The following is an 11,072-nucleotide window of genomic DNA, read 5'->3' as shown; positions in this document are numbered from 1 at the left end:
AAAACGCTTTGGAACCTAACGCACAACATTTAGAAGTCTAGGCTAGAGACGTATTCCGACATCGTAAAGCCTAGTAACTATTGTTTTCATTGATGGTTGGGTGATTCCTCCACTTTGAGACGATAAGTGCCAGTACGGACTTGTGCTCCCACGTACCGTCGAGTATATTTTTGGAGACCACAATAGGCTTAATCCTTTATCCATAGGAAGCCGTGTCTGCCACCCTATCGATCGCAATGCACTGAACACAGCATTCGGGAAGATTGACTGCCATACCGTAAAAAGTATTATGGAGTTTTGTGATTGGTTTGATAATCCCTCTATCTAGATTTCCAGAGTAGTCTCTTTCATTCCTTTTCAGAATCCTTAAAGGAAAAGGTCCATCTGAGCACTTGTCACTTCAAGCTCATTAAAAATTGAAGGCGACTAGAGTCATCTTTTGTTTTTTCTCGACTCTTAAAAATTGAAAAAACAAGTTGTGTCAAAGCGTCTAAAATTTATTTTAATCGGAATAACATCACTGTTCCCTCGTTGGTCTTAGAAGTTAGTCTCCCTTCATCGCAAGTTCTTGTAGAATCGCTAGGAAATCTTTTGGATAGACTAGATATGTGTGAACAACCATCGACATCCAGGACTGTGTCATCTGACGCAGCAACAGCAGAACCTCCTACTGCTAATCCAACAATGTTTGCTAGTATACCATCTGTCCCGGTAAGTTATCAACAACAAGCCGGAGTCCAATTAGGGACTGTTTCGATGACATGGTCAGTTCCGATTTCTTCATCCAGATTATCATCTGGTATTTCTTATGTTGAAACTCAACAAATTGATCCAATGTGTCTTCAAAGGCCAATCTACCCTTTAAGTACTAGATTGCCACCATATGGAGGGCAGTATGCCTTTTCATTGTTCCCTCTCGGAGAACAACCATATGGGAGTTTACAACAAAGTTCAGGTCAAACTGGAATTACATCCAGCAGTTGGGTGCCAATACTGCCTCAGCAACCAAGGGTTGTATATTCAATGCAACCAGTCCACCCTGTGTCGAATATTCCCACTATACCTGCTATGGTGACTGCATCGCAAGTACAAGCACTACCTATTGTATGTCAACCCCAAGTTTCTCAGGTTGCAATACAACAGCCTCTTGTCTCAATGACTCAATCACAACCTCAGGTTAGTGCCTCCTTATCTGGAGCGACTCAGGATCAAACAAGTACTATGACTCCTCATCTTGGTCAATCATCTAGTATTGGACAACAGCAAAGGGTCCAACAACCATGGCTAGTTCAATCTCAACAACCGCAATTCCAGCAATCATATCAAGGACCTGAGCAACAAGTCTTTGTAAGTAATGGGCAACCGCATTTCCAAAGCGGTTATCAACAACCATACTATAATCGTTATGCCCATCAACCTTATCAAAGTTACCAACATCAAATACATTATGCTAGTATGCAAAGGCCCACTGCTCAGGCGATTCCATATTATCCTAGGTATGCTTTGCCTAACCTGAATCAATAGTTGCCCTTTGTAGCAACTCTAGAATTACCAGATCTAAACCGGCTGACGAATGATCCAATTGCATACGCCCCTTGGTGGCCGGTGATTCGGCATAAACTTCCGTCAGATATTCCTAAATTTAATGGAAATCCGGGTGAAGATCCGTCAAATCATGTGATGACCTTTCATCTGTGGTGTTCATCAAACACACTAAATGATGATTCGATCAGGCTTCGCCTTTTTCAGAGGACGTTAACTGTTCCGGCAGAAAAATGGTATATCGAGTTACCTAGAGCTTCGTTTGACAACTTCAGTACCCTAGCCACAACCTTTTTAACCCATTTTCAGTTACCGATAAGGTATGAAACCGGAACAGAACTTCTTACTAGTTTCAAGCAAACAATGGCCACTCACATATCCGATCATATTCATGAGTGGCGATGTCGTCGTAGAATGGTAAAAACGTATGTTCCTGATCATCTTTTAGCTGAATGGTTTATTAAGTCATTATTACCTTCTATCACAGAAGATGTGGAAAAGGGAGGAGTCGTCACTGAAGAGCATGTTATTGCTCATGCACAATATCTAGACTTGATCTATACTCAGTCTGGCATGCTCTACGATAAAATACCTGACACTCCTAGACCGGAATTTTCAGTCCCCCCTCCTCCTAAATCAAACAATGACTCTCATGCCAGAGATGGCGTGATTGGCACGATAGACACGAAATCGACAAAGGCTACATCTAAAAAGGCCCGTAAGATTTCAAGTCAGAATGCAAAAGAAGAACTTCTCGCCTCGGAAGTAAATCCTGTGTCGACCGACAAGGGCAAACAACTGAAGCAACCAGGGGGCAAGAAGAAAAAGAAAGGGAGAAAAAAGAAGCAGGATGAGTCATCTCCTGAAAAACCTTCTGCAAACCCTTCTAGGAAAAGGAAACCCCCTGTGGGGTGTCAGATATGCGATGAGGATCATTGGACGAGAGATTGTCCACATAAAGTTGAAGTTAAGAAACTCTTTAAGAGTTCAAAAACCTCAGCAGTATTGACTGATCCGTTTCCAAGCCCGAGAACCAAACTGGTTGCTAATCAAAATTCTTCTCGATCCCAAGTGCTTATGTTGTCTATCTCAAAGCAGCAAAATGATGCTTTGACAAGGAATAAAGATTACGGGAATCCACAGCTGTCGAATAACAAGGCTACTGAACGACCTAGTAGTTCGACAACAACTTTGACCAAAGTTGTGCCACCCATCATTCCTGAGCCAATGATAAATCCACCAAAGGGAGTAGTACACAAATTGACATTTAATCCTCGTGCCAAAGTAGCACAAAATTATAATATAGTAGAGGACCTGGCCCAATCGTTGTCCGCTATGTCAACACTTGAGGTACCGCAAAATTTCCCCTCCCAAAAGCAGGATCTATTATCAGCAATAGGTGGGATTGACCCAATGGATTCCAATCTTGTGGCCTTTGATCATAAAGGATATGACCCTCAGTTACCAGCTCAACTAGCTTTCCTTATTCAAGTGAAAGCCCTCAACAAAACTATTCATCGAACAATTATTGATGAGGGGGCATCTACATGTATTATGTCGATGAGTTGCTGGAAAAATTTAGGCTCACCACCCTTGTCGAGATCGTCAACGACGTTAAAAGCATTTGATGGACGATCATACACCCCATATGGGATTTTAAGTAACTTGCAAGTTGAACTAGGGGGAAAAACAGTAGAAATAGATGTTGAAGTAATCGATGGAAACCTCGATTACAACATCCTACTGGGAAGGCCCTGGATATATGCCATGGCCGCAGTTGTGTCGACCTACTTCAGGAAGATTGCATTTCCCTTCCAAGGAGGAATTACAATCGTCGACCAACAAACATTTCTCCCCAACAGTTCACAAGTTACGGGAAGCATTCCAATGGTCCATGGAAGCAATCATTCGCTTCAAAATATTGGAGTAGGCCTCCTAAAAGACCCTGCCTTAATGGGTACTTTTGCCCTACCGCCTCCGAGTAATTTGGCGGAAGTGGCCACACTGGAAACCTGCAATATGAAATCTTCTATATCTAATGGATTCAAAAGATTCCTAAACATTTTGTCAGCATGGATCATCGCCATTTTAGAAATATTGTAGCAATCAATTTTCTTGGCTTGGGGGGCAAACCCAAATCAACGCTCATCGAGTGTTTGGATAGATAGGTCTAAGGAATATGGCACCTCTTCATATCCTTGGTCGCATGTACATTCTACAGACGAAGGAATCATTCAATAAATGATGATAGGAGAGGCACCATGGGAAGATTACCACCATCGCTCCCATCTTCCGGATTACCACGAAGATTATTCCAACAACCTTAATCATCCATCAGTTTTTGATTTTCTATCAAATACTGTAAATACGGTGGATTCTGAGGATGGTTCTTATCTCGTGTCGACCTCGTTAAAAAATGAAACAAGGAGTCAGGAGGATAGTTCTTTTACTGTGTCAACCTCTTAAAAAAATGACACGACTCCCTTTCCAAATCGAGTCTTTGATTACGATCTCATAAAATCAAGGTTGAGTCTTTCGAAGATCTCGAAGGTAAACCTTCATTCCAACCACCAAGATGAATGCAATGAAGCTTGGGGGGCATGCACCTCGATTTGCGTTATTATGTTGGGGGCATGCAAACTTATCACAAGCAGTGTTACTGCAGGGTTCAAGCTCGTTAAAAAATAAACCCGCCATGAGCAGTGTTACTGCAGGGTTCAAGCTCGTTAAAAAATAAACCCACATCGAGCAATTTTATCACGGAATTCAAGCTCGTTAAAAAATAAACATAAGCAATGAGTAAGTGTTTCCCCCAGCATTTAAGCTCATTAAAAAATGAACCAATTTCCGGGAAATAACCATCGTGAATGTAGTACTTCAGCCTTTGAAGCCTTGGTCGTGTTCTCATCATCACCTCCACTCTGTATTGGCCGATCATTCACCTCCACTTGATTGTTTACCCCTTTTGAGGAACAGCTGCGAAGAGTGATCCTGTTAGCCATCCTTGTAACACTGTCGTGATTGGAAAATTCCAAACCTTACCTGGAATCAGCTGCTACCCGAATCTATCACTCGTTCCTCAAAAACGAGTCTCCTTTAAGCTCTTTTCAACTGACTCGTAAAATATGAAAAGATTTCCGAGCTATTGGCCTCTACAGCTCATTAAAGTGACCGAAAGTGCTATCCCTCCTTTAGATTTTAATCCTTTTGGACCTAAGGGATTATTACACAAAAAGATCGAGCGCTTGTTTTGTTCGGCTCATTAAAAGTACCGAAAATTCATCCGCTCTGTATTATTTTATACTTTTTCGGACTTAAGGGATTAGATGACGAAAAAGGATTTTTGGAGTTTCCTTTACATCCCTTTTCAGACTCTTTAAAATTGAAAAGGATCGAGTTATCTTTGTCGTTAAACTCGTTAAAACCTAATAGCGTCAAACTTGTCCATAGCAGACAAGAATGAGTTTCACTATCGCTAGGCTCGTTAAAACATAGCGATGGGTTTGCCCGAAGGGAAAATTATAGAACAAGCATATGTTATCCTCCTCAAGCTTGACAAAAATAAAGAGGTACTGGTCAGTAATGACTGGGGAAAAATTGGGAAGAAAACTTGAAGAAACTTTGTTGGTAGCAAGTCACTCTTGAACATGACACTTTCACTCCGCATCCAAGTCGGGTTGGGTTGTTTCGTTCACCGGTCACATCACCATGGTCACATCACACCATCCACATTTGGGGTCAATGCTACCAATCCATCATGTCAGTGTCGCCGATATGTTCAAGGGAAGTCACTCAGAGAATTCACCTGTGTCTCGCCTGCTGCAATACATTTACGCTCCATTCTTTCATGACCACCACCCTGAACCTTATATCACCAGACCGTTTTCATCTCCATTAAAATCATTTGCTCCGTTCCGTGTCATTGATGTGGGATTCATTAAGGCCCTCCTATGATGGATCGCTTCTTGTCGACATCAGCTCATTATCCAAGAAGTCGATCTAGGGAAAACCCTTTCAGTACTTTGAAGCTTGCATGCCTCAATGGCAAGTTTCTCACTTCCAGCGACAGGTTTACATCAATGACCTTCGACCGAAAGATTTTGAGTGGTGTTCAACGCCAAGTCCTTTATTCACACCACATGAATTGTACTGCAATACCTTGAGGGTCATTATCATTATCAGTGATTCCTCTCGCGCTTGTTAACAGCTTACATCATTGGCTGGTAATCAGGCGATGTCTTTCCATGTTCAACTCCAGAACATCTCTCGCATGGATCGACTTGTACTTTGAGTGAAGATCGAAAGAGACTGAAGACCTCGGATCTAGTTTCATTCATCTGGGCTGCAATATATATTCAGGAAAATAAAGACATCAAATGTACATCATTGCTGCACAGATAATCATCCAATCAAAGGGATGATGGCTCTACCAGAATCATCAGTCTACACTCAGACGATTGTCTATCCTATGTACATGAAAATGAATCTATAAAGCTGAGCATGGGAATGCCTGCCTTAGCTAGATCATGAAAATATTATGAAGATAATGTATTGTATTGTATCTTATTACATGTCTCCTTCCAGCTTGAAAGAACTTCAGATCCTCATGATAAAGCATTTCACCCGACATAAAAAAGATTAACGACCTCATGCTTTAGGGGGCAACTGTTATAGACATTTTTGGGCACTACAACCCCAAGCATAAAATGTCCATAAACCAAGGGCTCCTAAGTCCCTAAAAGTGTTGTTCCAACCCCTAAAGGAACAAGGTCAACTGATTACAGGTTCTTCTAGAAGTTCTCCATGAAAAACTACTTAGAATTGGTCAAAAGAGGATCATTTCACCTGCTCCTTAGGCAAAGTGCGTTGCATCAAGTACACTCAGTGGGTGCGTTGCATTTCAAAAAGCCCTTCTATGGGGTGCGATGGGCGAGAAGAGACAAATGGCAATGTCAATCCGCGAGGTGGAGAAGCATGGAATCTTCCAGAAACTTCTCCTGTGACACTTGCCTCTCTGAATTCGACCAAGGATGAGTAAGAGATCATCAATCTCCAACTGGAAGCAAGAACTATCAGAGGGAAGACACTAATCAAATCACAAGCTGACTCATCTCCCTTACAGACATCTATATATGGATCCCTCATCCCAGAGATCCAGAGGCTGGAATTTTGCATCTTGTAAGGAATTGTTGTTGGTTTCTTGAGGCAACATCATAGTTTTGGGTGATCTAAGCTTTGCATGAGGTGAAGAAGGGCTTACTTGCTAAGAGGATGATGCTGGGTCAGAACAACTGGTTGTAACTCTCTTGGCTCTTTCTTGATTATCAATAAAGTTATTCAAGTTTTCCTCCATACTCTTGTGTAATTCATGTTTTGTGCATTTGTATGGTCAATTTACATCTGACCCTAGATTGTTTATGATAATAGATCCATGTTCTCGTATAGTGTTATGCTGCTTTGATTCTACAAGTACTCTCTAAAGCTGAGTATACAAGGAAGCAAGTAGCAAAGGACTATCAGAATAGAGAGGAATCGAGCAAGGATCCAAGTGCAAGACAGAGGTTGGTCTCCTTTATTCTTCTCTCATCTATCTTTCATAAAGGAAAACAAAAGTAGTTTTACTTTGTTTGTTTCTAAGGTAGCTACCACGCCTTAGTGGGATTAGCAGCTCTGCATAGACACTTTTCCCTGTAACACACAACACTTCCTCTCATAGGCTCATAGTTGTTGGCCTTCCAACAAAACCCCTACATTTTGGTCAAAATGAAGGGACCCCCATTATAAAATTTGAAAATTTCCCCCCTATTGCACTTGATTAGTTGACAATTTACTCTATCCTTATTATCATCTCTCTTGCTCCTATAGGGTTTTGATCATGTCTTGATATATATTTTAGTTGTTGGAAGTTCTCCATTGATTTTTCAACTTTGAATGGTTTCCACATAGTCACTTTATTGATTTGAGTATGTGTTGATTGGATTCTCCCACAACCTTTGTGCTCATATATTTGAAATTTTCTATTACATGTATCTTGGCACATTCCATTGGAAATTTCAAAGTCTTACTGCACTAATCATTTGGATGTGTGTCTTTGATGACTTTCTCCTTTGAGTAGTTTGAATGCCTTGGTTTAACATGGTCTTCACGCAAGGTCTCTATAGCCCATGTCCCTTCAAAGAAACATGTAAACAAATAGATGTAAATATATTAATAAAAAATAGATTAGATATCTATATTATAAAATATGTATATATTATATTAAGTTATACGTAATTTATAGTATTTAGATATATTATATTACCAACTATGTAAAAAATCATTATATATAAATTTTTGACTCAAATTATGTGTTTTATATTTTATATGGATTGCTTATGACATAATAACATAAAATTATAATCCATATTCACTTATAATAATCCACATTATTCATAGCATAATTTATGTCCCATATAATGTACATTCGAACCATTTGAACAAACAAATTTTTAGTATTACATAAATACAATTTAACATTAAAAAATAAAAGGAACAACAAACATGACTATGTGGAGGACGATGAACTCAATGTGGATAGGATCTCCTACTCCCCCATCTTTTCTTTTCTTTCTTTCTTTCATTCTTCTTCTTCTTCTTCTTCTTCTTCTTCTTCTTCTTTTTTGTCATGGGAGGTTGTCGGGGTCTATTCGAGGAAAATAACTATTGAGTACAAATGTTAGACTTCATATCATGTTTGCATGTTTCCCTAAAAAATTCCATTCAAGGCTTTAAAATGCTCAAGAAGTTTAGGATCTAAAAAGCTGCTAAAAATAGAAAACTATAGAAACAGAAAATTGTACTGAAAAATAGGAAACTGATAGGAAATAGTGGTAGAGGTCTAGGTGGAAGAGGAAGGTGGCCACCAATATCCACCTAGATCAGAATTATATGGGAAATACCTTGATTCAATTAGAATCTTTACAGTAGTATATAGCTAGAGGCATCCCCGTGCTATGATTTCATAGTCCATAAAATTATTGATTGAGGATATTTGAAGTTAGGGTTTTGTTCAATAAAGGGCAATGAAACTTTTATACAAAGGGATGGATTTTGTAAACTAATCACTCAAGCAATTATGGGTATTTTTCTTCCATGCGCCTTGGAAAAGAAACTTTCAATAGCTTAGGGAACTCAATTTTTCTACTTGCTTTGGTTTTTATTCCCACAAATGCAATTCACATTATGTGTTTGAATGAATCAATAAAGGGAGATGCAACTCGCCATAAAATACAAAACAACACTGTAATTTGCAAATTTTCAATTACATTGGAGTCTTAGAACCTAGTTACATCTATGGGAAACCCCCCCATAGGATGTCACAGGAAAAAAATGATTTATTGAAGATATTTAGAGTTAAGGATTTTCTTATTAGAGGTTAATGAAAATTTTTCTCAAGTTGTTGTATTTCACAAACCAATTTAAAGAGTATAACTTATATAAATTTCTAAGTTTTATTTTTATATCCATTAATAGAAGGTTCTAAGGACTAAAGGCAAATGCGAGAGGGTACCTAATGTACCCACCTAAGTACTAGAGATCCAAGTGAGGCCCCACATCTAGGTTAAGGTGAAAGTGGCTTGAGGGAGATGCTACATGGCATTACTATAGTAGTTGATTGATATGGTATCATCATTAGATGGGTCATGCATGAACATGGCATAGGGTTGAATTGTATAAGACACCTTTCTTAGATGGGAATATGTGAGTATCCAAGTTCAAATCTTATATGGTATAAATACCATTATGAAAAAGTGGGTAACTTCTTATTACATGGTTTATGGTTGTAAATTAATGATTAAATTTGAGAAAGCATGATAAGGAATCCACTGTTAGAGGGGAGGGATAACGACTGTAACACTCCCCATCCATAAACCCAAGGATTTCTCTTACATGTACCTAGGTAATTGTTGGAAAATATAGCAAGTGCATGAAAACAGATTTTTATGATGTGAATGTTAATGCAATGTGAAAAGATAAGCATCTAGGACAATAACTTAGCTACCCAATATAATGGGGGACTTCTTAATGTGCCCAAGTGTGGTCCTAAAACTATTAATCAAATAAAAATAATATTGGGGACATGTGGCATGTAGTTAGAGGAGAATCATATTGCATGAGGACACTTTGACAACAAACCATGGAATATGAAGCTTTGGAATAACAACATGTTAAAGAGTGCACCATCTAAAAGGAGGGTTGTTGATACGAAGGAGGATCATGCTTGAAGGGTTTTTAAATTGTATGGAATTATGTGCTTATTATGTTAACCTCCCTCACTGATTTATATATAAGGGAAAATAGATATGTTGTGTATTTTTTCATCATTATATTATAGTCATTGTACTCTCTACAAGCTTATAGGAAAAAAGAAGGTAGGCTCATGAGGAAATCCTAGTAGCATGACATTAAGGTGCATGAGAAAACCAAAGAATAAGAAAACATGAGAGAGATATGTCGTGTATGTTTCATTGAGATATTTCCTTTGTGTGAATTTTATGTTTCATCATTTAATTCTAGCATTTATTTTATGCATGCAAACCCTAGAAAAATCATGGAGTTGGTGTGATCCATGATAATTTCTATGGTGGATCTTATTGTACTACTATATTTTATAACCTAGTATAATACATTGACAATGGAACTAACACCTGGAATGGTTATGAAACCTTGTTAGAAATTTGAGGCTATGGAAATATCATTGTAAGATGAAATTGTTGAGTCTTTAGGATGGTGTGATGGTTTTCTTGGCAGACAAGTTGGTGAGAATATCATTCATGATGGTGCATGTAGGTGTTGTTGTTAATGTTGATGTAAGAGTTTAAGGCCAAACATTTTACTACACAAACCCCAGGATGGAAAACTATTATGGAGACTAGGACTATAACTTTATTTCCATGCACTTGTGAGATACAAAATGGCTAGTGTTCATAAGCCCTAAGGAAGAAAATAATGCTAGTGTGAAGAGAATAAGTGATAAAATATTTTTCACTAGAATAAAGGATTTATTGTTGTTGATGCTAGCTTGCTGTGGATCTTTTACTATGGCTACGATTTTATTGATTTTACCTTTCTATAGTTTGGAGAGATATATATTGTACAAATTTCATGATAAATTTGTTCACGTGTATTTAATTTCTTCTATATATGTATAAAGCATCTTCCTATCCAAAATTGTGTGATTGCAAATTTGATTTTTTTTTCTTGCATTATCTTAATGATTAAGTATTTTTCAAGATTTTCATTCATCTTGATTTGATATATCATAGGGTTGAAATTTTTAAGTGATTTAATATATAAGTTGAAGATAAAAAAACATAATTATATTACATAAATTATTTTGATAAAGTGATTCTCACATTTTGGTATGCAATTGGAGAAGTGTGCCATAAAGGATAAATCTTGTTGTAATTGGTTTGGGACCATCAACTATTGTATCACTGGGAGTATGCCTAACTGATATCTTTTTAAAAACCAAATCCAAACGCCATCAA

The sequence above is a fragment of the Pinus tabuliformis genome, chromosome J, assembly GCF_031772625.1.
Source record: "Pinus tabuliformis cultivar Carrire ecotype Pingquan chromosome J, CPIR1, whole genome shotgun sequence".
Classification (NCBI taxonomy): Eukaryota; Viridiplantae; Streptophyta; class Pinopsida; order Pinales; family Pinaceae; genus Pinus; species Pinus tabuliformis.
Note: the sequence above shows the minus strand (reverse complement) of the source record.